Genomic DNA, 27,147 nt, shown 5'->3' with positions numbered 1-27,147 from the left:
GTCAAAATCAATACTTTTTGCTCGCTAACTGTTCCCACATCACTTTGGAGCCATTTGTGAGTATTGAGTCCAACCAGTTTTCCAAAACCAAGATTTTCGTTTTTCACCCCACACACCACCAAGTCACAAAATCGAGCCAAAACACCAAAATCATGAACTTGGCTTTGCACCAACCATTTCAAGATCAATTCCTTTTGCTCCCAAAATATTCCCACATCACTTTAGAGGCATTAGTGAGGATTGAGTCCAACAAGTTTTCCAAAACCAAGATTTTCGTTTTTCACCCCACACACAACCAAGTCACAAAAATCAAGCCCAAACACCACAATCATGGAACTTGGCCATGCACCAACCATGTCTAGATCAACTCCTTTTGCTCCCAAACTTCTACCACATCACTTTAGAGGCATTTGTGAGGATTGTGTCCAGCCATTTTTCCAAAGCCAAGAATTTCCTTTTTCACCCCACACACAACCAAGTCACAAAATCAAGCGAAAAAACTTAAATCATGGAACTTGGCCATGCACCAACCATGTCAAGATCAATTCATTTTTCTCCCAAACTTCTCCCACATCACTTTGGAGGCATTTGTGAGGATTGAGTCCAGCCAGGTTTCCAAAACAAGGATTTTCGTTTTTAACCCCACACACCACCAAGTCACAAAATCGAGCCAAAACACCAAAATCATGAACTTGGCTTTGCACCAACCATGTCAAGATCAATTCCTTTTGCTCCCAAAATTTTCCCACATCACTTTGGAGACATTTTGAGGATTGAATCCAGCCAGTTTTCCAAAACCAAGATTTTGGTTTTTCACCCCACACACCACCAAGTCACAAAATCAAGCCAAAACACTAAAATCATGAACTTGGCTATGCACGAACCATGTCAAGATCAATTCCTTTTGCTCCCAAACGTTTCCCACATCACTTTGCAGGCATTTGTGAGCATCGAGTCCAGCCAGTTTTCCAAAACCAAAATTTTCGTTTTTAACCCCACACACCACCAAGTCACAAAAGCAAGCCAAAACACCAAAATCATGAACTTGGTTATGCACCAACCATGTCAACATCAAATCTTTTGCTCCCAAACTTTTCCCACATCAGTTTGGAGGCATTTATGAGGATTGAGTCCAGCCTGTTTTCCAAAACAAAGATTTTCGTTTTTCACCCGACACACCACCAAGTCACAAAATCAACCCAAAATACTAAAATCATGAACTTGGCCATGCACCAACCATGTCAAGATCAATTCATTTTGCTCCCAAACTTTGCCCACATCACTTTTGAGGCATTTGTGAGGATTGAGTCCAACCATTTTTCCAAAACCAAGAATTTCCTTTTTCACCCTACACACCACCAAGTCACAAAATCAAGCCAAAACACCTACCTAAATCATGGAACTTGACCATGCACCAACCATGTCAAGATTAAATCCTTTTGCTCCCAAACTTTTCCCACATCAGTTTGGAGGCATTTGTGAGGACTGAGTCTAGCCAGTTTTCCATAACAAAGATTTTCGTTTTTCACCCCACACACCACCAAGTCACAAAATCAAGCCAAAACACCAAAATCATGAACTTGGCTATGCACTAACCATGTCAAGATCATCTCCTTTTGCTCCCAAACTTTTCCCACATCACTTTGGAGGCATTCGTGAGGATTGAGTCCAGCCAGTTTTCCAAAACCAAGATTTTGGTTTTTGACCCCACACACACCACCAAGTCACAAAATCAAGTTAAAACACCAAAATCATCAACTTGGCGATGCACCAAACATGTCAAGATCAATTCTTTTTGCTCCCTAATTGTTCCCACATCACTTTGGAGGCATTTGTGAGTATTGAGTCCAGCCAGTTTTCCAAAACCAAGATTTTCGTTTTTCACCCTACACACCACCAAGTCACAAAATAGAGACAAAACACCAAAATCATGAACTTGGCTTTGCACGAACCATGTCAAGATCAATTCCTTTTGCTCCCAAAATTTTCCCACATCACTTTGGAGGCATTTGTGAGGATTGACTCCAGCCAGTTTTCCAACACTAAGATTTTGGTTTTTCACCCCACACACCACCAAGTCACAAAATCAAGCCGAAACACTAAAATCATAAACTTGGCTATGCACGAACCATGTCAAGAACAATTCCTTTTGCTCCTAAACTTTTCCCACATCACTTTGGAGGCATTTGTGAGCATCGAGTCCAGCCAGTTTTCCAAATCCAAGATTTTCGTTTTTAACCCCACACACCACCAAGTCACAAAATCAAGCCAAAACACCAAAATCATGAACTTGGCTATGCACCATCCATGTCAACATCAAATCCTTTTGCTCCCATAATTTTCCCACATCAGTTTGGAGGCATTTGTGAGTATTGAGTCCAGCAAGTTTTCCAAAACCAAGATTTTCGTTTTTCACCCCTCACACCACCAAGTCACAAAAATCGAAGCCCAAACACTAAAATCATGGAACTAGGGCATGCACCAACCATGTCAAGATCAACTACTTTTGCTCCCAAACTTCTCCCACATCACTTTGGAGGCATTTGTGAGGATTGAGTCCAGCCAGTTTTCCAAAACCAAGATTTTCGTTTTTCACCCCACACACCACCAAGTCACAAAATCGAGCCAAAACACCAAAATCATGAACTTGGCTTTGCACCAACCATGTCAAGATCAGTTCCTTTTGCTCCCAAAATTTTCCCACATCACTTTGGAGGCATTTGTGAGGATTGAGTCCAGCCAGTTTTCCAAAACCAAGATTTTGGTTTTTCACCCTACACACCACCAAGTCACAAAATCAAGCCAAAACACCAAAATCATGAACTTGGCTATGCACCAACTATGTCAAGATCAATTCCTTTTGCTCCCAAACTTTTCCCACATCACTTTGGAGGCATTTGTGAGGATTGAGACCAGCCAGTTTTCCAAAACCAAGATTTTCGTTTTTCACCACACACACCATCAAGTCACAAAATCAAGCCAAAACACCAAAATCATGAAATTGGCTATGCACCAACTGATGGATTTCCTATGAGCTCTTCTTGGATGTTTGTGGAAGATGGTGCGGAAGCTTAATGGAAGACATAAACAAGATCCTCCTAAGAGGTGTGGTGACCTTGAAGATGCATGAAGAGTGTGGAAATGGGGAGGTTTGGCCAGCCCCTTTGAAGGTGGTGAAATGAAGATTAAAACCTAGAAGCTAGGCAAGGAGCAAAGTATGACACTAAATGGGCAGCATAACATTACTCAATTTAATCTTGATAATACAAGGTGTAGGCTCCTCTTTTTATAAGCTAAAAAGGACCAGATTTGATGACCTAAATGCTACACAAATGTAAGCCAAATGAAATGTAAGGAAGTGGCACATGGAGGCACATGGAGCACATGGCACATGGGTACACATGGCCCTCCAACTTAGACATGGCCGAACTTGATTAGTGAAAGCTTCTAGAAACCTTTAGCTAATCAAGGTTAACTCCTCCTTAATTCTAATGTGCAGAAAAATATACATTTGTCCACATGGCTATGCTATTTACACCCCAATTTAAACTAGGCTACACTTGATGGGCCTTCACGGAACATGTACCAATATGTCATTCTCCAATTCATAGCTTGATCCAAGTCTTCTTGTCTTAGACGCTCCTAGCTTGATCTTATACGCTCCTAGCTTGATCTTAGACGCTCCTAGCTTGGTCTTAGACGCTCCTAGCTTGATCTTAGACACTTCTAGCTTGGTCTTAGACGCTCCTAGCTTGGTCTTAGATTCTTGGCTTGGGTCTAGACGCTCTTGACTTGGGGTCTAGCCTTTAATGGGAGGTTGTGCTTGGCCCTCCTCCATCATCCCCTCCCTCTTGAAAAGGATTTGTCCTCAAATCCAATGCTTTTGCTTCTTAAGGGGATGGTTGTGGCTGGATGGTGTCCATCATCTCCTCCTTCTTGAGAAGATGTATCCTCAGATCTTCAGACTTGAACTCGTATAGCTGCCTCTTGCTTTGAGAACTAGGATTGCCCTCCCGGGTCAAACGTGTACCTACGGAAATCATCAAATATAGCAGAGGTGTGAGTTTGAAAATTAATTTCACTAAGTTGCCATTTTTGTTTTTCTTTTGTGTTTGGCAACTGTACCGTCCCGTATAAGGGCGTTGACTAAGTCAAAGTCAAAGTCAACGACTGGAAGGTCAAAGTCAACTCAAGGCATCGCTAAGGCACGGCGTCGCCTAGGTGAAGGCGTCGCCTAGGTGAAGGCGTCGCCTAGATGAAGGCGTCGCCTCGGTGAAGGCGTCGCCCAGGTGAAGGCGTCGCCCAGGTGAAGGCGTCGCCCAGGTGAGGGCGTCGCTAGATCAAACAGTGTAAAAGCAAGGCAATCACGGTGTGGTTCCCCGATACCCATGGGTAGGAAAGACCATGGAGGGAGCGACGTCGTGGGAAAGCCTCAAGTCCCGATATCTCGGGAAAGTGATAAAGAGAAGGAAAAGGTGGCTTCAAGGCCATAGTGATAGTACCAGTAAAGGGCAGCCTGACTCTTGAAGTACCCCTGCCGCCCCAGAGACGCCTTCGGGACAGATACGACCCAAGAGGAAGGTCACGCCCAGGATAACCTGGTGCAGGGTGCGAGAGGAAGGCAGATACGCTCTCAGAGTAAGTGGCTAGATACTTGGGTGATGTGATTCCAATAGCCACATAGAACAAGATTCTTGACACTTTGAGGAATCACCTTGAGCTGGAAAATGTAGAGGCACTTTCTTAGAAGTTGGATCATAGTTCTAAGATCAAGAACTCACCAAAACAAGTACCAAATCCCAAACTCATTTGGATGAACCAAATATTGTCAAATTGAATCAACAAGGGAGAAGGCAAAGAACAAACCGAACAAAAATTGAAACTTAAACAAAAGAACCGAACAAATTTAAGAACAAAAAGAAAATAGATGCTGGAAAAAGGAATAGCTGAACCAAAACATGCTCAAGAACACAAGACAACAAGAGTAAATGAAAGAGAAGAAAGGAAGGAGAAGAGAATGCTCATGAAGATGGAGGAATGGTTGGATGATCACGCCACTAGAAGAATGGATGCTCCTAGATGAGTGTGGAAGCCGCCACTTGAGGAAACCATGGTCCTTCAAGATAAGACTAGAGAAGAAGCTCAAAGCTCTCCAAATGCTCACTCCAATTTTGAGTATAGTTTCTTTAGATAAAATTCAAATCTGAAATTTACAAGGAAGGCACCTCTATTTATAGCCTAAGGTGCTGAAAATTGAAAGCTAAACAATTCAAAATTCCCTCCAAAAGCTATCTAGAACCGGCGCTAATTGCCAAGCAAGGAAGGTGTGATCCCTTCCTTCACTTTGGCACCCCCTATTCTACTCCTACACCTATCTACTAATACACCCCCCTAAAGCTCCTAACTAAAACCTAAAAAGATGCTATAACAAAAGAGGTTTCTAAGGTTTCCCTCTAAGCACCTTCAACTAAAGACACTACAAAAAGAGAAAATAAATGTCCTCTAGCTCCCAAGGCTTTGAACATGCTTCTTGTAATCCTTTGAGGTGGACTTTGACCTCCATGAGCGTCCTCCATTTGTGCCTCCACCTCTTCTTGAGCTTGATGAGTGGCCTCCATGTTCTCTTGGGCTTGATCTCCATCATACTCCCCGAGTTGGAGAGAATTCGACCACGAATTCTGGAGACCTACAGAAAAAGGAGTTAGATCGCTGACATTAAAAGTATGACTACCTAAGAATGTATCAGGCATATCTAACTCATAAGCATTGTCATTAATCCTCTTGAGGACTTGGAAAGGTCCATCCCCTCGAGGCATTAGTTTGGACTTCCTTTGAGTAGGAAAACGATCCTTCCTCAAGTGAAGCCAAACCCAATCGCCCTCATCAAACAACAATGCTTTTCTCCTTTTATTGGCAAGTTCAGCATACTTGCCAACCTTCTTCTCAATTCTCTTCTTGATGTCTTTATGCAAAGTTTTCACAAAAGAAGCCTTTTCATCCCCATCTTTGCATAAGACATCGTCAAGAAGGGGAATAGGAAGAAGATCAAGAGGTGTTAGGGGATTAAACCCATAGACCACCTCAAAAGGAGAATGGGAGGTGGTAGAATTTACTACTCGGTTATATGCAAACTCAACATGGGGTAGTAAATTCTCCCACACTCTAGGATTCCCCGAAATAAAGCATCTCAATAGTTGTCCTAAAGTTCTATTCACCACCTCGGTTTGACCATCAGTTTGTGGGTGGCAAGTGGTAGAAAATAAAAGCTTAGTTCCAAGCTTGCCCCACAAGGTCTTCCAAAAGTGACTCAAGAACTTAGGATCTCTATCGGACACTATAGACCTAGGAATCCCATGCAAGCGAACCACTTCTTGGAAGAAGAGGTTTGCAATGTGGCATGCATCATCCACTTTGTGGCAAGGAATAAAATGAGCCATCTTTGAAAAACGATCCACTACCACAAAAATGGAGTCCTTTCCCTTTGATGTCTTGGGTAAGCCTAAGATGAAATCCATAGATATATCTACCCAAGGCATTGAAGGGATAGGAAGAGGAGTATAAAGACCATGGGGATGCATTTTAGATTTAGCTTTGCGGCAAGCTATGCATTTATCACACAAACTATGAACATGTTTATGCATATGAGGCCAAAAGAAATGTTCATGCAACACATCCAAAGTTTTAGCAACCCCAAAATGTCCCATTAAACCCCCCTCATGAGCTTCTCTAACAAGAGATAATCTAATAGAGCATTGGGGAACACAAAGACGTTTTCCTTTAAAAAGAAAGCCATCTTGAATAAAAAAATCTTTGTGTCCTCCCTTAAGACACTCTTGATAGAGGAGAGAAAAATCAAGGTCATCATGATAAAGTTCCTTAATGTGATCAAAACCAAGATATTGAGATGTTAAAAGATTTAGCAAGGTGTATCTTCTAGAAAGAGCATCCGCCACAATATTTATTTTACCTTGCTTGTGTTTGATCACATAAGGAAATTGCTCAATGAATTCCACCCACTTGGCATGCCTCTTGTTAAGTTTGTTTTGGCTTTTCAAATATTTAAGAGATTCATGATCACTATGTATCACAAACTCTTTGGGAAAAAGATAGTGTTGCCAAGTAAACAAAGCCCTAACAAGTGCATATAATTCTTTATCATAGGTGGAATAGTTGAGATGACTTCCCTTCAATTTCTCACTAAAATAGGCTATGGGGTGGCCCTCTTGGAGGAGAACAGCCCCAATACCTATGCTTGAAGCATCACACTCAATCTCAAATGTCTTAGTGAAATTAGGAAGGGCCAAGATGGGAGCATTAGTCAATTTTTCTTTCAAAGTATCAAAAGCATTTTGTTGTGCTTCTCCCCAATGAAAGACCACATCCTTTTTCACTATGTCATTGAGTGGTGCGGCAATGGTACCAAAGTTTGGGACAAATCTTCTATAGAAAGAAGCAAGCCCATGAAAACTTCGGACCTCATTCAAAGATTTCGGTGTAGGCCAATTTTGAATGGCCACCACCTTTGTTTTGTCCACATGGACCCCTTTACAACTCACAACAAACCCTAGGAATTCTATATGATCAAGAGCAAACATACATTTAGCAAGGTTAGCATACAAATGTTCCTTCCTAAGGGTTTCCAAAACTTGCCTAACATGCAACCTATGGTCATTCAAAGATAAGCTATAAATGAGAATGTCATCAAAGTAAACCACAACAAACTTACCAATGAAAGGTCTAAGAACATGATGCATGAGGCGCATGAAGGTACTTGGTGCATTAGTTAAACCAAAAGGCATAACTAACCACTCATATAAACCAAAGTTGGTCTTAAAAGCCGTCTTCCATTCATCACCCGGTTTGATACGGATTTGATTGTAGCCGCTTTTAAGATCAATCTTTGAAAAGATTTTTGAACCATGTAATTCATCCAACAAATCATCTAGTCTAGGTATGGGATGCCTATACTTAATGGTTATGTTATTGATGGCCCTACAATCCGAACACATTCGCCATGTGCCATCCTTTTTTGGCACTAAGATGATAGGCATAGCACAAGGACTCATGCTATCTTGCACCCACCCTTTTTCAATCAAAGCTTCAACTTGTTGGCGAATTTCCTTGGTTTCACTTGGATTGGTCCTATATGCGGGACGATTTGGTAAAGAAGAGCCCGGTATCAAATCAATTTGGTGCTCAATCCCTCTCAAAGGTGGAAGTCCATTTGGAGGATCTTGAAACACATCTTTGAACTCTTCTACCAAATTTTCCAAGCAATGAGGACTATCAACAAGTGTTTCTATGCTAAGAGTTCTAGGGATGGCTAAAAAAAGAGGATGATGAGCCACTATTTCCCTTTCAATTTCACGCCTAGACACAAGGAGTGTAGGCTTAGAACTCTTATCTTTTTTATCTTTTTCACTCTCCCTCTTTTTCTTCATGATAACTTGGTCCTCATGGACTTCTCTTGGAGAGAGAGATTTTAAAGTAACCCTGTGACCATGGAATTCAAAAGATAATTTGTTGGTAAAGCCATCATGTAAAACTTTTCTATCAAATTGCCAAGGCCTTCCCAAAAGAACATGAGTGGCTTCCATGGGCACAACATCACATAATACCTCATCTTTGTATTTTCCAATGGAGAAATGGATGAGGACTTGTTTATTAACAATTATTTCTCCTACTTCACTAAGCCATTGTAATTTGTAGGGCTTTGTATGAGAGATAGTAGGCAATCCAAGCTTATCTACTACTCTTGTACTAGCCACATTTGCACAACTACCCCCATCCACTATCAAGGAACAAATGTTGTTTTGAATAAGACATCTTGTATGGAAAATATTTTCCCTTTGACTTTCATCAAAAGGTTGTGAAACTTGTCCAAGAAGTCTTCTCACAACTAACAAGTCCCCTTCAAGTGGACATTCACTCTCTTCCTCACTAGATGCATGAGAATGCAATGAATGCTTTGAAGAATCCGAATCATGCTCACTAACTACAATGCCCTCATGCATGTACATACTTCGTTTTGAAGGACAATTTGCAGCAATATGACCATAACCCATACATTTAAAGCATTTAGTGTTAGATGTTCTAGTGGGAGACTTAGGTCTAGATGTTGATGGCTTAGATTCCTTGGGTTTGAAAGAAGAATCTTTGGAAGGATGTTTTGAAAAAGAAGTTTTGTTTCTCCAAGACTTGGAGTAGTATCCATTATTGGAAGCATTTTTAAAAGAGTTTTTCTTATCAAGTTGGGCTTCCACCTTCATTGTAAGATGAACTAAAGAGCCCAATGATGAATACTCTTGTAACTCAACAATGTCTTGGATATCCTTCCTAAGACCACTCACAAACCTAGCAACCATGGCTTCTTCACTTTCTTCTAATTCAATTTTAAGCACAAGCGTCTCAAGCTCCTTATAATATTCATCCACATTTAGCGTGCCTTGTTGAAACCGTTGGAGTCTCAACATGAGGTCTTTCCTAAAATGTGGGGGTACAAACCTAGCGCGCATATGATCCTTTAAAGAGTTCCAAGAGTCCACGGGAGGACCCTTGTGATAGATAATGTCCTTTACAATTCCATGCCACCATTTCATGGCATAATCACTAAACTCTAGGGTGGCTAGCTTGAGCTTATGCTCATCTTGGATCTCATGGATCTCAAAATTTTTTTCACACTTAGCCTCCCAATCTAAATACACATTTGGATCACTAGAACCATTAAAGCAAGGTAGTTTGACCGAAGGAAGCTTGGACTTTGCATCATGGTAGAAGCCATTGCCGTAGTGAATTCTTTCCCCTTGGTGATGATGTCTTTGTCCATGGACTTGGGGTGGAGGTCTCCTCCTCCTATGCTCATCTTCACGGCCAACATCATTTGAAGAAGCTCTTGAAGATGGTCTATGAGAATGATGTCCATCATGGATAGAAGGAGATTGTCTAGTTTGTTGGACCTCCATCTTTTGCATTTTCTCCTTCAACCTTCTAATTGTTCTTTGAGCTTCATGTAATTCACCAAGAATTGAAGCTTTGGAAGGAGAATTCTGCTTGTAGGATGCATCACTTGAAGATCCAGCCATTTGTAATTAAAAAAAAAACAGCAAACACACAAAACAGCAAACAAGTTAAAAATTAGCAAAAACAGTGAGCTTTGCAATTGAAACTGCCGAAGTGAATTTAAGGCTGAAAAAGATATCACTCTCAAAGAAATAATGTTCTTGCACCAATCTGATCTTGAGGCCTTGGAATCCTCAAATGAAATATGTCAAAGCAAGCACACCAATCTTAAGAGCAAACCACCACAAAACCAAAGAAACAATAAAGACAAACAAGAAAAGGTATAAGCAAGGAAAGGTAATTGCAAAAGGAATACTATATGTAAGACAAACTCAAAGAGTAAGAATGAAAGACAATCAAGAAAATAAAGAACTCAATGAGAAAAGTAGGCACACAAAAGAATACCTAAGGAAAAGCACTAGAGTAGATGAAGAAAACAAAAAATATTAGCTACTGGAATTTTTTTTTTTTTTATGCAAACTGTGCTTGATATTCACTGATTTAACTGGAACGTTGTAGAGCGAACTGGATTATGAAATTTATACCACAGAAACTTCAAGATGTTAACTCAAAAATGGCACTGGAATCAATTAAAAACAGTAAGCCAATTGAGAGAAATAAATTTTTTAAAATCACTGCCAGATTACCGTATTTTTTTCGGCAGGAATGTACACTTTTTTTATTTTATTTATCATTTTTTGTGTACTTCATATTTTTGAATGATTCTTTTTTCTATTCTTTTATAACACTTTGAATATCTCAAATCCAGAATTTCAGAATTTTACAGTACGTAAATCAGTTGCAATAAGGAAAAACAGTAAGCACACTTTTCAGAAACAGAGGAATCCTAATAGGAATAAAAAAAACAGGATGATGAACTAGCAAAGACATAATAGAAAATGATGTATTGGAACTTGTATAGGTCTAGAATACAAGTATGAACTCAATTCTAAAAAGAAAATGCACAAAGGATCAACATCAATTCAGAAAATTATATGACACCAAAGCAAGAAACAATCAAAACAATAAAAGTACTACTAGAAGTAATGACATATATGGAATAACATGACTAAGACACAACTTGACATGATTCAAAAATTAAAAGACACAACACAAATTGTAACAAATGAAAGGAAGCTTAAGGTAAACTCTAGGAAGGATAATGCCATTCCAAAAGAGCAACCATACTCATAAGAATTATGAGTGCCATAAACCTTTCCACAAACACTTGGAGCAAAAGAAAAACAGCAAGAAAACTCAATTAAATTTCTAAAACAGAAACTTAAATTGCAAGAAATTAAAAAGAGCTCTTGAAATAAAGTGCACACAACTCAACAATTAAACAAGAATGAACCTAAGACTCATGATACCACATGATGTGATTCCAATAGCCACATAGAACAAGATTCTTAACACTTTGAGGAATCACCTTGAGCTGGAAAATGTAGAGGCACTTTCTTAGAAGTTGGATCATAGTTCTAAGATCAAGAACTCACCAAAACAAGTACCAAATCCCAAACTCATTTGGATGAACCAAATATTGTCAAATTGAATCAACAAGGGAGAAGGCAAAGAACAAACCGAACAGAAATTGAAACTTAAACAAAAGAACCGAACAGATTTAAGAACAAAAAGAAAATAGATGCTGGAAAAAGGAATAGCCGAACCAAAACATGCTCAAGAACACAAGACAACAAGAGTAATTGAAAGAGAAGAAAGGAAGGAGAAGAGAATGCTCATGAAGATGGAGGAATGGTTGGATGATCACGCCACTAGAAGAATGGATGCTCCTAGATGAGTGTGGAAGCCGCCACTTGAGGAAACCATGGTCCTTCAAGATAAGACTAGAGAAGAAGCTCAAAGCTCTCCAAATGCTCACTCCAATTTTGAGTATAGTTTCTTTAGATAAAATTCAAATCTGAAATTTACAAGGAAGGCACCTCTATTTATAGCCTAAGGTGCTGAAAATTGAAAGCTAAACAATTCAAAATTCCCTCCAAAAGCTATCTAGAACCGGCGCTAATTGCCAAGCAAGGAAGGTGTGATCCCTTCCTTCACTTTGGCACCCCCTATTCTACTCCTACACCTATCTACTAATACACCCCCCTAAAGCTCCTAACTAAAACCTAAAAAGATGCTATAACAAAAGAGGTTTCTAAGGTTTCCCTTTAAGCACCTTCAACTAAAGACACTACAAAAAGAGAAAATAAATGTCCTCTAGCTCCCAAGGCTTTGAACATGCTTCTTGTAATCCTTTGAGGTGGACTTTGACCTCCATGGGCGTCCTCCATTTGTGCCTCCACCTCTTCTTGAGCTTGATGAGTGGCCTCCATGTTCTCTTGGGCTTGATCTCCATCATTGGGGGCATGAGTTGGCACCCAAAAAGCCACCCCTAGCGCAGTAGCACTCCCAAGCAGGAGGGCTCACACGTAGAGACGTCCCCAGGTGGGCAGAAACGCCCCCAGATGGGGTCATGGCGTCGTGAGGCCCTCCACGTGTACGACAGCCATGCCAGAATAGAAACACCCTCTAGTCAGGTGCCAGGTAATTAAAGATATTCAATACAGTTTCCCTTTCGAGCATTCAGGTACTATTAGGGCTCCCGAGCGTTTCAACGTCTTAAATGCGCTACGTTTCGTAATTAAGCGCTTTAATGAGTGCGTTACGTTTGAGATTAAAAGCGCTTTAAGGCGCTTTAAATGCTAGGGCAGTTTAAATAGCGCTGGGAATGTCGGAAAAAGGGTTGGAACCTTTGACAAATTTAGGAGAAACTCTCTAGTTGCTTGCCCGTGCTTGAGGATTACGTACAAGTGACTGGAGAATATTTTTGACTGAAGGGGACAACACACACACACATATACACAGTTTCTTTTACCACCTTCAGAGTGCCATACGCGGTGCTCAGATACGTGGGTGGACAGTTTTGGTGTTTCTTGCTGGCTGACTTGAGCGTCGGAGTGCAAACGGCCGCTAGGGCGCCTCTTTGTCCTCTTTTTTGCAGGAATTCACAGGCAATCAGTGGGAAGGAGTCCTTAGCTGACGGTTGAGGTCGCGCACGAAGACGTCCCGGTCAACCGGACGGAACATTTGGCGCCCACCGTGGGGCCGATATAAAACATCAGTCCCATCACACAAGTTCGTGAAAATCTATCAGGTTACGGTAGTGCTGAAGGAGGTTGGAGTGACAATGGCCCCCACCAGACGAAGATCAGCGCGCGCAGCCCCCGCAGACCTATCCATGCAGCAGGTCCTGGAAATAATGAGGGGGTTGCAGCAGGACATGGCGGATTCGAAGATGGAGCAGGAGCGCATGCAGGCAGATCTTGACGCCTCGCATGAGCGCAACGAAGAGCTCCACCGCGTGAATGAGGAGTTGCGCCAGGGCCTGAGAAACGATAGGAGGCGGCCTGGGCATGACGAGGTGGAGAATCACTCCCCACCGAGGGAGTTTTCCACTCCGTTCTCGCAGGAGATCCTAGACGCAGTAATCCCGAACACGTTCGCGGGACCTAAGGCAATTCTCACTGGCATGGAGGACCCGGAGACGCACCTCGCGGCGTTCCACACGCAGATGGTCCTGATAGGCGGCTCTGATGCTGCCAAGTGCAAGCTCTTCATGAGCACCCTGACCGGGATGGCTATGGATTGGTTCATCAGCCTTCCCGAGGGCCATATCACATCTTTCCGCCAGTTGTCGCGGTTATTCAGAGAACAGTATTTGGCCAACAAGGCCCCGCCGCCGGTCTCCTACGACCTGTTTGACGTGAAGCAGTATCAGGGGGAGACCCTGAAGGAGTATATCAATCGCTTCGGGGCCCAGGTCGTGAAAGTTGGTACAACAGAGGAGCCTATGATCGTGTACGCATTTGTGAAAGGCGTATGCCCAGGGCCCTTTGGAGAATCTATTATCCGCAATCGCCCCAGGACTTTCGCTGAATTACGGCGTAGGGCGGTGGAGCATATTGCTTCGGAAGGGGAGGTATGTGTGAAGCGCACCAGTGCCGTGCCCTCACGCCCGAGGGGACCAGCGCGAGCTCAACCCGTCAGAGTCAATGAGACCACGACGGGGAGAAAGAAGCCAGAAACGAGACGCCCCTACGAGGCCAGAAAGCCCCAGCCTCGGGGCACCGCGGGAGGCGAACGCCCCGCCAGAGAAAGAGCAAGACCGGCGAGGTACAACTTCGTGGTCGAGTTGAAGGATTTGATCGCCGTCCCCAACATAGCCGAGAGGCTGAGGCGACCGGCGAAGATCGACAAGGTGCTAGGGCCCCGTAAAGACTCTTGGTGCGAATTTCACGAGGCTTTCGGGCACCAAATTGATAATTGCCTGTCGTTGGGCTACCAGCTAGATGAGCTGGTGAGGACTGGGTTTTTGAAAGATTATGTCGCAGAGTCCACCACGACCGCCACCCTGCCGTCGTCGGCGGATGAGCCAGCACACGAGATGCCTGTGCTTGGCGAGGTCCACACCATTGCTGGAGGTTTTTCCGGCGGAGGACCCACCGCCTCCCAGCGGAAGAAATACATGAGGGGGGTAAATTCAATCGAAGAGAGGCTCTCGGGGGAGCCCTGGGAGTCGGATATTGTGTTCACAAGAAGGGATCTCCGAGATGTGGTGCCCCATGACAACGATCCCGTTGTCATCTCGGTCGTCACGGCTGGGAGAAAGGTCCACCGAGTGCTTGTTGATCAAGGAAGCTCGGCAGACGTCATGTTTCTGTCGACTTTTAATAAGTTACGGCTGTCCCCCGATCTACTGAGTCCCTATACGGGATGTTTGTATGGGTTCGGGGATAACCAGATAGAGGTCCGGGGGTACCTGGAGTTGAGGACTACGTTCACGGACGGAGAGGCCTCCCGAACAGAGAGCATTCGGTACCTCGTCGTTAACGCCAACTCTGCCTATAACATTTTGCTGGGCAGACCAGCGCTAAACCGTTTGAGTGCAATATCCTCCACCCGGCACATGAAGATGAAGCTACCGGACCTCAGTGGCCGGGTGATAGTCATCAGATAAGACCAAGAGGAGGCAAGAAAATGCTACGAAAACAGCCTGAAGACGAAGAGAGGCGTTTTCATGGTGTACGAGCGTCCACCGATCGCGGACGCAACGATGGTCGAGGCGACGCCCGCCAGGCAGACCCCCGAAGAGCCCATAGCGGAAAGGGCGACGCCCGAAGCAGATGCGCCAATGGAGGAAGCGCCCGTAGAAGAAGCGGCGCTCGCCAATGATGATGATAGGGAGCAACCCGCTACCAACATCCTAGAAAGGGAGATTGGCGGCAAAGCTTTCAAGTTAGGAAGCTCGCTAAACCCAGAAGAGCGGGAAGGGGTGGCGGAAGTGATTTCGCGCCACATGGATGCCTTCGCGTGGTCCGCCTCGGACATGCCGGGCATTGACCCCGATTTTCTGTGCCACCACCTCAGCATGGACGCCACGGTTCGCTCCGTGCGCCAGAGAAGGAGGAAATTCAATGAGGAGCGACAACAGGTGGTGAAAGACGAAACGCAGAAGCTGCTGAGTGCTGGCCACATTAGGGAGATTCAGTACCCTGAGTGGCTCGCCAATGTCGTTCTGGTGAAGAAGGCAAACGGGAAATGGAGAATGTGCGTTGACTTCACGGACCTGAATAAGGCGTGCCCGAAGGATTCCTATCCGCTGCCCAGCATTGACGCCTTAGTGGACAGCGCGTCTGGCAGCAAAGTGTTAAGCTTCCTGGACGCCTTCTCAGGTTACAACCAAATCAAGATGCACCCCAGGGACGAGAGCAAAACTGCGTTCATGACTGAAACATGCAGTTATTGCTATAAGGTGATGCCTTTCGGACTCAAAAATGCGGGCGCCACGTACCAGAGGTTAATGGATAAGGTCTTGGCGCCAATGCTCGGGAGAAATGTATACGCCTATGTAGACGACATGGTGGTGGCGTCGCAGAACAGGATACAGCACATGGCAGACTTGGAGGAATTGTTCAACACGATATCCAAGTACCGCCTCAAGTTGAACCCGAGAAGTGTGTTTTTGGGGTAGAGGCCGGTAAATTCTTGGGTTTTCTGCTCACCGAGAGGGGTATAGAAGCGAACCCCGACAAATGTGCGGCCATTATTGCCATGCGGAGCCCGACATCGGTAAAGGAGGTTAAACAGTTGACAGGGCGGATGGCGGCGCTCTCGAGGTTTGTTTCCGCTGGAGGAGAAAAGGGGCACCCATACTTCCAGTGCCTCAAGAGAAACAGTCGCTTTGCATGGACTGAGGAATGCGAAGCGGCTTTCGTTAAACTGAAGGAGTACCTGGCGACGCCTCCGGTTCTCTGCAAACCGGTAACGGGCGTGCCCCTCCGTTTGTATTTTACTGTAACAGATAGGGCCATCAGTTCTGTGTTGGTACAAGAGCAGAGCCAGAGTCAGAAGCCCATCTACTTTGTAAGCAAAGCCTTACAGGGAGCCGAGACAAGGTACCAGGCGCTGGAGAAGGCGGCACTGGCAGTAGTGTTCTCGGCTAGGAGGCTCCGTCATTACTTTCACAGTTTCACGGTGGTGGTAATGACCAACCTCCCCATACAGAAGGTGCTGCAGAAGCCCGATGTGGCAGGAAGAATGGTACGCTGGGCTGTGGAACTGTCGGAATTCGACATACAGTACGAGCCTAGAGGATCCATTAAGGGGCAGGTGTATGCGGATTTTGTAGCAGAACTTTCGCCTGGAGGTGAGCAAGAAGTGGAAGCGGGTTCACAGTGGCTGCTCTCGGTTGATGGTTCCTCAAACCAGCAAGGGAGTGGTGCGGGAATAGTGCTGGAAGGACCCGACGGCATATTAATCGAGCAGGCCTTGCGTTTTGCCTTCAAGGCAAGTAACAACCAAGCAGAATACGAAGCTTTGATTGCAGGAATGCTCTTGGCCAAGGAGATGGGCGCACAGAACCTCCTGGTGAAGAGCGACTCCCACTTGGTCACGGGGCAGGTGTCGGGTGGGTTCCAGGCGAAGGACCCACAGATGGCGGCGTATCTCAAATACGTCCAGTTGTTGAGAGGGGCGTTCAACGCTCTTGAGTTGATACACGTCCCGAGGGAGCAGAATGCCAGAGCTGACCTGCTTGCAAAGCTGGCCAGCTCAGGCAAGGGGGGTAGACAGAGGACAGTGATCCAGGAGACCCTCAAAGCTCCGCGTCGATTCGTGGAAGACAACAGGGTGGATGTCCTCCAGATTTATGCATCAAGGGGAAGGCCGAGGAGTCATTCCTCATTAACCCAAGATACGCAGAGGGCGCCCCGCATCAGTACGTACGCGGGTGTGTCTGAGGAAGAGCAGATGCAGGTTTGTGTCCTGTCCACGGGAGACACCTGGATGACGCCCTATAAACGGTACCTGGCGGATGGGGCCCTTCCAGTAGACCCTGAAGAGGGTAAGAAAATCAAAAGGAACGCCGTAAGATATACCTTGGTGGATGGGGTGTTGTTCAGGCACGGTTTCACTCACCCTATCCTAACATGTGTCAGTGGCGATGAGTGCACCAGGATAATGGCAGAGCTACACGAAGGCATCTGCGGAAGCCATGTGGGAGGAAGATCCTTAGCCTCCAAGGTAATACGCGCAGGGTTCTTCTGGCCAACAGTGAAAGAAGATTGCGCACGGCACGCCCAACGGTGTAGGCAATGCCAAAAGCATGCCGACTGGCACAAGGCGCCGCCTGAAGAGTTCCGGTCCATATACAGCCCGTGGCCTTTCCACACATGGGGTATTGACATCCTGGGCCCTTTCCCACTGGCAATCAGGCAGATGAAGTATCTGATTGTCGCCATCGAATACTTCACCAAGTGGATAGAGGCAGAACCCGTGGCACAAATCACTGCGCATAAGGTACAACATTTTGTGTGGAGAAACATCGTGTGTCGCTTTGGCGTACCCAGGCGCCTGATATCTGACAACGGGACCCAGTTCGCCAGTCAGCAGTTGAGAAATCTGTGCGCTGAAGTGGGAATCAAGCAAGTGTTCGCGTCGGTCGAACACCCCCAGACCAATGGACAAGTAGAGTCAGCAAACAGAGTTCTGCTGAGGGGGTTAAAAAGAAGGTTAGAGAAGGCCAAAGGGGCGTGGGCGGAAGAGGTGCCCAGGATTGTGTGGGCATACCACACCACGCCCCAATCCTCTACTATGGAGACGCCGTTCAGTTTGGTGTACGGGTCAGACGCGATGATTCCAGTAGAAATACACGAAAGCTCACCGCGTTTTCAAAACTTTGTAGTGGAGGAATCTAATGAGGAGAGACGGGTAAACCTGGATCTGCTAGAAGAGGCCAGGGAAGAAGCTAGAATAAAAGCTGAAGCGATGAAGAGAAGAGTGGAGCGGCAATATAGCTCTAAAGTAAAGCCACGACAGTTTCAGGTGGGCGACCTAGTGATGAGGAAAGCTCACCCTTATGAGTTGGAGAATAAGCTGTCTCCCAAGTGGACCGGGCCCTTCAGAGTTACTGAGGCTAAGGGCAACGGTTCGTACAACCTGGAGACTTTAGATGGGGGCCCTATCCCGCGCAGTTGGAATGCAACCAACTTAAAATTTTATTTCAGTTGATTTATGTAAGCAGCATGTAACAGTTTAGTTGAAGGGGACGCTCTTTTTCCCCTTTTGGGGGTTTTTTAATGAGGTCACCCTAATGAATGGAATAACCAGTTGAGAAAAAGAAGTGCTTTGGTTTTCAGCCATTATTTTCCCTTGTTAGAAGTAATGTGATGCGCCGCCTAGGCCATGGCGTCGCCAAGGAGGAAGGCATCGCCTAGGCCTTGGCGTCGCCCAGAAAGAAGGCGTCGCCCAAGTAAAAGCATGCATCGTTGGCAGAATGAGACGAAAGGAAGTCGCGCGGTATATGAGGCATATGAAAAGTAAAGTCGCATTGTAAAGAGTTATGATATTGAAAAATTGTTGTTACAAGCAATGTACAGTACAAAATGCAAAAACACAAACAAGCCACTTCTCAGCGCTCATCAGAGTCATCACTGGAGGAAGGCGAAGCCCCTTTCCCAGCCCGCAGCGCTCGAGTAAGTCGTGTCCTCTTTTCTTGGCTTATTTTCGAACCTGCACAAAGGGAACAGATGTATTAGAGACACAGTGAAGAAAGACAGGCACTTTTAGAAAGTAACGAAGGCCGAAGTTGCCTAAGGCAGTGGTTCTTACTTATGTACTTCTCAAGAGTCCTAGCGTTGAACTCCAAGCTGATCACCGTAGCAGAGTCAAAACCTCCCGCCTCAGCAAGAATCCGGCAAGCTATTTGATCACTTGGAGCCAGATTCTTGAGGGGTTTGGCTTTGAGGACCTTTTCCTCTCTCACCCAGTACAACGGAAACCCATCGAGGGCGTCGGGAACAAGATCAGTACAGCAGATCTTGAAGAACCGGCCTTTCCACCCCGTGAACGAGCTTTGGAAAGCCGTGAAGAGAACTCTTCCGGGCACATTGCTGAGAGTTACCCAGAGGTTGTGTCTCTGTCTCTTCACCTCAAAAAAGTGGAGAAAGAGGTCAACCGAGGGTGCACAACCCAGAAACCCAAAGAGGACATCGAAGGCCTTGACAAAGGCCCAGCTGTTGGGGTACAGCTGGGCTGGAGCCACGTTGATCTCCGTCAGCAGTTCCTTCTCGAACCAGGAGAAGGGTAAGCGCACCCCGATGGTCTTGAACACCACCTGGTAAAAGTAAAAGAAAGGGACCCCGTCGTTGGCCCGTTCGTCGCCACACACTGGCTCCCCCAGAGTGCATGGGAGCACAACGATGTTGTCATCGTGCCTCCTCGCGAAGGCCCGGTGGTCGTAAGAACACAACTCCCCTTTGTGTTCTCGTACGGCCCTGGTGGAAAGCAAGCATGAACACTCATCAAGAAGTTCGCTCGAGGCCCAAGGGTACAAGTCTTTGGGACGGACCCTGGAGGAAGCATCGTGAGAGGACATTCTTTAACAAGATCAAGATGGCTGGAAATGCAAGAGTTGAGCGAGGGGAGCAGTTAGAACAGCCCTTCGACAGAGAGGAAAGGGTGCAAGAAGAGGGTACAAGAAGAAAGAACGCAAGTAGGTTATGAAGAGTGAGAAAATGGTGAAGATAGTTCCAGAGTTTGAAGAGTTAAATAAAGCGCCTAGCGCGCCAAACGACACGAACGGATGCACCGTGCGATTGATACACGTGGCAGAAGGTGAAAGGATGACGCTGGCACCACTGGTTTAAATCAGAAAACGTCGTATCAGCAGAATATCCAGTGGTACGATGCGCCGTCGAAAATGAGCCAGGGGTACAGCAGGAGTCAGAAAATGAAATGACTAGATACCCCACCGACCATGCAAGCAGCGCCACGTGGATCAAGTCGAATGACAGAAGGTCCCATCAGCTGTACAAGAAGCGCCACGTGCAGGGCACAGACAAAGCCTTGGGCTCTTCGCTGTCATCAGGCATTGACCAAGGCAAGAATTAAAGTCAATGTCGAAGCAAAGGTAACGCCCGAGGCGTTGCCAGGAAAGACGTAAAGGGCGACGACAGACGAGAAGGCGCGGGCGTCGCCAACCCAAATACCGACTGGCGTTACCTCCCCGATACCCACAGGTAGGAAAGACTGAGGAGGGAGAAGAAATCAGAGAAAGGCAAAGTTAGTTGCAGACGTCGCCTCCCCGATACACACAGGTAGGAAAGACTGTGGAGGGAGACGAGACCGTCGAATGCCAGCGAGTCACTGGCAGGGTGTTCCCCGATACCTATGGGCAGGAAAGACCATGGAGGGAACAAAAACCCCACAGTACTCAGCGTTTTAGACACCCGGGGACGATACGGTGCTGCTTTGGCAGGCCTCTCCTTAGGCGTGGGCGCCGAGTGTTAAAAGATCAAAGAAAGAGCCTTTCGGTATTAGAGTCGCCTCGTGGACGATACGGCGCCACTTAGTGGGCCTCTCCACGGGCGTAAGGGTTGGCGAGCGAGCCTACCCAATCATACCAAACCGCCCAACGAAGTGTGAGAAACGAGCAGGACACAGATAAAATAATTGAAGCGTATGAAGGGAAAAGATGAGAGCGAGATCGCATAGGCAGAATCGTATGTGAAAAAGAAATAAAGACAACCGTGCGAATGTCCTAAGTCAGTAACAAGAGTGCGGATAGTTCAAAGAATTACAAGTTTAAACGGAGAAAGTCAAAAGCGAGCGTAAAGAATAAAGGAATTAAGCATGAAAGTGGAGGTGGCGGTTGAGAGACAGCGGTTCAGTCGTCCACGTCCATGGGCACGACCTTCCCGTCGACGACATGGTGCAGGGGGTCGCAGTTCGAAATATTGATGCCAGGGTTCTCCCAGGACGCCTGGGTCAGAGCCTCCTGGAACCCCTCCTCGAAAGTACCCGCCATCTCCTGGATAAGGTACTTTTTCTCCTTCTCCAGCTCCTCAACGGCGGCATCCCCAGAGGTCACCTGCTTCTCCAGAGCCTCTTTCTCAACGCGAAGTCGACTGACCTCGACCTGTAGTTTGTCGTAGTCAGCCCGGAGAAGGTCCATAGCTTTGGCCTGGGTGGCCATTTCCCCCTCCATCCGCTCTGTCTTGTCAGCCTGTTCACGGCAACGGTCCTTCAGGTCCTTTTGGATTTCTGCATCAGCTTTGCTTTGAGTAATTCCTGAAGGCCCGTTACCTGGACTTGGAGGGCGACTTCACGAGTAAAGAAGCCAGCCTGGAGCTCCAATGCCTCCGCCAGTTGCCTCTCAGTTTCTGCTTTGGACTCTTGCGCTTGCTTCAGAGAGGTTTGGTAAGTTTCGTTCTGACGCCCCAGGGTCCTCATTTCCTCCTCCAGAGTAGTCGCCTTTGTTTCCAAGGCCTGGAGAGTTTGAGCTTGCATGACCGCGTTCCTGGCCTGGGCGCGCCATTCAAGGGCCACCGCCAAGAAGGCCCCCAAGTAGAAGGGCATGCCTTCCTTCCTGTCGGTGCCCTCTGGCAGAGTCCCGCCACTGAAGCCCCTCATGAGATGCATAATCGGAGGAGGGATGGCAATGAAGTCAGGGGCGGCTGCGACGGAAGCAGGGGAAGCAATGGTTTCTGCCGGCGGCGGAGGCGGGGCAGATTCGGCGCCTTCACCCCTTTCCTCTTGAAGTGTCATGGGAGGGAGTGAGGTCGCGCTCGGGGGGTTATCCATGAAGGGGTTCCCTCCCTGGGGCGACGCCTCTACCGAAAGAGGAACCCGCGCAGATTTTCTTCTTTTGAAGGGAGCCACGCCTCCTGAGTCCTCATCATCTGATAGAATCTCCAGAACCCGTTTCCCTTTGTCAAGGAGGGTTGGAGCCGGTGACGAGGCCGTGGCTAGGGGAACAGCGGCGATGGGTAGAGGAGAGCGAGGAGTCTGAAGTGCTGCGGGGTTGTGTGGAGACGACGGAGGTGAACTCAGGGGAGCTACGACGGTGATCGGAGGAGGCGGAGACAGAGTCGGTGGGGGAACCGGATCGGCAGCAAGGGTGGAGGAGGCGCCCGCCTTGGCGGCACATGCCTCCTTCATTGCCTTCGCCAGCATCATTCTCTTAGAAGCGCCCATCACCGATCCTACATCAAGACAGGCCAAACAGCAAGAATTAAGACCAAAGCAGCTATGCAAAGTTACAACACACATGGGGGCGTGAAATGCAAGTAACATGGCACAATGTAAAATGAGTATAAGAGTCCGGGGAAACAAACGATCGATAGCAGGCTGCTTATAGCACAAAAGATGAGGGGAGAGCCCCTTACCAAAATAGGTGGTCAGGGCGTGAGCATTGTACTCGCTAGCGACCAGCTTCAAGGTATCAAAGACGATCCCCAACCCCGCCAAGGCTTTGCTTACCTCCCTATCGGCGGGGGATAGTTCTTCCAGGGTTTTGGCCCTGAGCAATTTGGGGCGTTCCGTCCAGTAAAGAGGGAAGCCATCCAAAGCTGTGGGATCATGCTTGGCGCAGCACACCTTGAAGAACTTCCCTTTCCAGTTCTTGTAAGAATTCTGGAAGAGGGAGAGGAGGATCCTGCCAGCGATCCCGGAAAAGCTTACCCAAAAGCTTTTCCCCTGTTTTTTCACCTAGAAAAAATGCAGGAAGACATCCACGGAAGGAGGGATGCCCAGGTATCCACAAAGAATTTGAAAGCCCCTCACAAATGCCCAACTATTGGGATGAAGCTGGGCGGGGGCGGTGTTGATTTCAGTAAGAAGCTCCCGTTCGAAGGGAGTGAACGGGAGACGCACTCCTACGCGCTTGAACACGGTCTGGTACATGAAGAAGAAGGGTTTCCCCTTTCTAGGTCTGTCGTCCAAACAAACAGGTTCCCCAGGCCTGCCGGGACGAACGGATATGTGGGCGTCGTGTGTGCGGCAGAAGGCGTTAAAGTTGTACAAATGGGGATCCCCCCGGTGAGCTTCCAGGTCCTGGAAGGAAGTCAGGCTGGTGCATTCACTCAGGAGCTCATCGGAGGCCCAGGGGTAGAAGGCTTTGTAGTTGGACTTGGGGGACGTAGGGGAAGAATCAGGCTCCGCGTTCGCGCGCGTCATGGTGAAAATAGATAGCTGGAGAAAGAAGAGAGGAAAAAGGGTTTAGCAAGTTTAGCCATGGCAAGAAGGGGAAAGAACCCCAGGAAGCGTCACCCACGCGGAAAAAATCAGAGGAGGAAGAAGAAGCGGAGAAATGCAGTAATACGTGAATAATAACAGTCCCAGGCAGTTCAATAAATCAATCTAATGCGACGAAGGGGAAAGGTCGTGAGTATCCGAGATCATACCTTTGCTATTGGAATGGAGGCAGCAGAAGGCACAGGAAGGAGAGAATCGCAGTCGCAGAGAAAAAAAAAAAGGTTTTCGAAGGCGATGAACAGTGCGGAGTTGCAGAGCGAATGAATGTAACAGTAGGGTGAGCGCGGGGTTTGGGGTAACTTAAACGTTACATTTCGTAACCCAAGAGGCGCAAATTGAGGGCCACAGGATCAAGCCACGCGTCAAAAGGTCGATTGCCCAAGGAAAGCGCAAGGGTCTCTAAAGAAGGGCCACGCGATGGGCCACGTGGCGCGGATCAAGGGTAGCTCAAAAGGTGTAATCATCCCCATTTCAGGGAATGTCCAATCGCCCATTAAGAATACCCCTGCGGTTCAGAAAATGTCGCGTCAGTAATTCAAAAATTTGCTGAGTCAGCAGAGAATGACACGTCATCAGGAAGGCACGTGGATGGCGGGGGCAAGGCTTTAGTCTTTGCGCAGAAGACAAGTCTTCGGCTTAAGACTGAGGGGCTTGTGTACCGTCCCGTATAAGGGCGTTGACTAAGTCAAAGTCAAAGTCAACGACTGGAAGGTCAAAGTCAACTCAAGGCATCGCTAAGGCACGGCGTCGCCTAGGTGAAGGCGTCGCCTAGGTGAAGGCGTCGCCTAGGTGAAGGCGTCGCCTAGATGAAGGCGTCGCCTCGGTGAAGGCGTCGCCCAGGTGAAGGCGTCGCCCAGGTGAAGGCGTCGCCCAGGTGAAGGCGTCGCCCAGGTGAAGGCGTCGCCCAGGTGAGGGCGTCGCCAGATCAAACAGTGTAAAAGCAAGGCAATCACGGTGTGGTTCCCCGATACCCATGGGTAGGAAAGACCATGGAGGGAGCGACGTCGTGGGAAAGCCTCAAGTCCCGATATCTCGGGAAAGTGATAAAGAGAAGGAAAAGGTGGCTTCAAGGCCATAGTGATAGTACCAGTAAAGGGCAGCCTGACTCGTGAAGTACCCCTGCCGCCCCAGAGACGCCTTCGGGACAGATACGACCCAAGAGGAAGGTCACGCCCAGGATAACCTGGTGCAGGGTGCGAGAGGAAGGCAGATACGCTCTCAGAGTAAGTGGCTAGATACTTGGGGGCATGAGTTGGCACCCAAAAAGCCACCCCTAGCGCAGTAGCACTCCCAAGCAGGAGGGCTCACACGTAGAGACGTCCCCAGGTGGGCAGAAACGCCCCCAGATGGGGTCATGGCGTCGTGAGGCCCTCCACGTGTACGACAGCCATGCCAGAATAGAAACACCCTCTAGTCAGGTGCCAGGTAATTAAAGATATTCAATACAGTTTCCCTTTCGAGCATTCAGGTACTATTAGGGCTCCCGAGCGTTTCAACGTCTTAAATGCGCTACGTTTCGTAATTAAGCGCTTTAATGAGTGCGTTACGTTTGAGATTAAAAGCGCTTTAAGGCGCTTTAAATGCTAGGGCAGTTTAAATAGCGCTGAGAATGTCGGAAAAAGGGTTGGAACCTTTGACAAATTTAGGAGAAACTCTCTAGTTGCTTGCCCGTGCTTGAGGATTACGTACAAGTGACTGGAGAATATTTTTGACTGAAGGGGACAACACACACACATATACACAGTTTCTTTTACCACCTTCAGAGTGCCATACGCGGTGCTCAGATACGTGGGTGGACAGTTTTGGTGTTTCTTGCTGGCTGACTTGAGCGTCGGAGTGCAAACGGCCGCTAGGGCGCCTCTTTGTCCTCTTTTTTGCAGGAATTCACAGGCAATCAGTGGGAAGGAGTCCTTAGCTGACGGTTGAGGTCGCGCACGAAGACGTCCCGGTCAACCGGACGGAACAGCAACTTTTTACAATATTTCTTTTTTGATTGTTGTATGTGTTCTGTAATCATCTTATGCATTTTAAAATTTTCAATTGTGGTTACTTTCTCCTTAGGCACAAATCCTATAGGAGATGGTAACAACTCAAAAGAAGAAAGATGATTTAGCCCACATACAACCTCAAAAGTAGAAATATAAGTAGTTTTGTGAACTACTTTATGGTGTGCATGCTCATCTCTAGAGTTGTGTGTCTTTTATGATTACTCTAGGCATAGTGGAAAGAGCTATGTTTTAAATTTTATTTTGACCATTCTTTTGAGGATAAAAATTTGAAGAGTACAACTTAATTTCAAGTTTTTCTAAAAGTATCCTCGAATGATGGTTTTCAATTTTTGGAGCTCTATCCAACACTATGCTTGAAGTTAAACCATAGAGGCTGATCACTTCTCTAGAGAAGAGTTTATCCATATCCATGGAAAAACCTTTTGTTGTCCTAGGAAGCTCTAAGATAAAATCAAGGTTTATGTCTTCCCAAAGATCATTTGCAAAAGGTAAAGGAGCATAAAGTTCATGAGACATTGCCTTAGGCGTATTTGTAAAACAAGAAATGTATCTAAGGTAATGTCTTTGAACTTCTTTTCTCATGGGCGACAAAAGTTTTCCCTTTAAAAGCTCTAGAGTTTTATCAACTCTATTTTCCCATGAGTTCTCCTTTATGAAGAGTTTTTCTTTTATGTGTGAAGGTAGTCTCGTTGATACAACTATTGTTCATGAAAATTTTAATGCTTTGCAAGGGTTGTCTCAATAAGACATGACAAGTTTCTTTAGGTACTACCTCACATAAAAAATTGGGTTGGTAGTTACCTATAGATAACTTGACCTTCACTTGGGGATATCTTGGTATATATGTAAAATAATCTATGCAAGCCTCTTTTAAGGATTTTTCTTTTTTTCTATGCTTGCAAGTGTTCCTTTACAAAAGGTAAGGCTTTGAGGTTGTTCAACAAGACACATATTTTCAAAGGTATTTTTAAATCTTTTTTCTTGTTGAATGACCTTGTGGGAAAGAACACTCTTCTCCCACGCCTTTTGTTTCTCAAGGGTCTTCTCATGCTTTTCTTTTTCTTTTGCTTCCCTTTCGACTTCCTCTGTTTTCTTTTGTATTTTTCTTTCCTTTCTTTCTTTATGGGAAGCAAACAATTTTTGTACCCTCCTTTTCCAATCTAGGCAAGCTTCTATATTTTCTTTTCCATGGAAATGGGGTTGGTCTACCCTAACCTCTCTTGGGTTTTCTTGTTCTTTTCTATCTCTTCTATGTCTTCTAGGGGGTGCTTGATAATAATCATTTATTCTAAGGCTTCCCTCCCCAAAAGAATCATGATCTTTAGTGATAGATGCATGAGAAGGTAATTTTTTTAAAATGTGAGACTTCTCATCCTTTGCTCTAGTCAATTCATTAGTTTTAGCCTCATTCTCCAATTGTTTAGATGAAATTGATTGCATATCCTTAGAAAGTTGTTTCAAAAGAGATTTCAAGGACTTCACCTCA

The sequence above is a fragment of the Phaseolus vulgaris genome, chromosome 1, assembly GCF_051622355.1.
Source record: "Phaseolus vulgaris cultivar YP4 chromosome 1, ASM5162235v1, whole genome shotgun sequence".
In the NCBI taxonomy this organism is placed as follows: domain Eukaryota; kingdom Viridiplantae; phylum Streptophyta; class Magnoliopsida; order Fabales; family Fabaceae; genus Phaseolus; species Phaseolus vulgaris.
This window is presented reverse-complemented; position numbering follows the sequence as displayed.